Genomic DNA, 1,005 nt, shown 5'->3' on the forward strand with positions numbered 1-1,005 from the left:
AGAGAGGCCTGTGAAAACAATGGAGGAGCTGCACCAATCCACAGCTGAGGAAGGAGGATGTGTTGACATGGCAACCATTAGCAGTGCACTCCACAAATGTGGCTTTTGTTGAAGATGGGCAAAAGAAAAGCCGTAAGAAATCCTGTCTAAACAGCAGCAGCAAACATGTGCTCTGTTCAGATAAAACCACAACTACATTTTTGCTCCATGTGTGGTAAAGTCATCCAGAACATCATTTTCAAACATGGCGGTGGCAACAACATCCTGTGGGGCTGCTTTTCTTGTGCAGGGACATAGATGTTGGTCTGAGCTGATTGGAAGATGGAGCTTCATCGTGTTGCAACAAAATTATTTCATTTTTTCAACAAAAATCAAAAAACCATGTTGTGTTGCTTCCACTCTTGTTCTTAGCGAGATCYTGAGCATAAGAAAAGTTTTGGAGTGAATACTTTTGGTGGGTTTTCCAACACAAAAATAAGAGCTTCCTTTTGTTCCCTACTGTAGATGCCAAGAAACTGCAGATGATTAACAAATGTATTGTAAATAACATTAAGATAGAGAGGTTGCAACAGATTCTTTTAAAATGTCAAACTTGGCCAACTTCAGAAGTTGTTCTAAGAAAGACGAGGTTAAAAGGCAAAAATCCTCCCTGGGAATATTGCGTAAAGTGGGTGTGCATGAGTCTCTCCCCAAGAACCCCYGTCACTCCTGAGATTTGGAAAATGTTCCAAAGACGAGAACTTTCTAGACATCATTTCAGTTTCTGTCAAGCCCTAAAAGTCCAATTCTGATCTTAATTCAAAACTGCTCTGCTTACCGTTTCTATAAATCTTTGATGCYGAGTAAAATTTGTGAAATATTTAACAACCTAAGGGAGTCGAGTTAAAATATATTTAATGCATTTTATAAATGSCATCAAGTATCGGTTCTAAAAGTCAGAGCTACTCCAGCAGCCCTTGGTTTTAGGTTTTATYGACTTGAAATGAAAAGCAATTCAGAGACAAA

Source organism: Poecilia reticulata, linkage group LG17 (assembly GCF_000633615.1).
Source record: "Poecilia reticulata strain Guanapo linkage group LG17, Guppy_female_1.0+MT, whole genome shotgun sequence".
Lineage (NCBI taxonomy): Eukaryota > Metazoa > Chordata > Actinopteri > Cyprinodontiformes > Poeciliidae > Poecilia > Poecilia reticulata.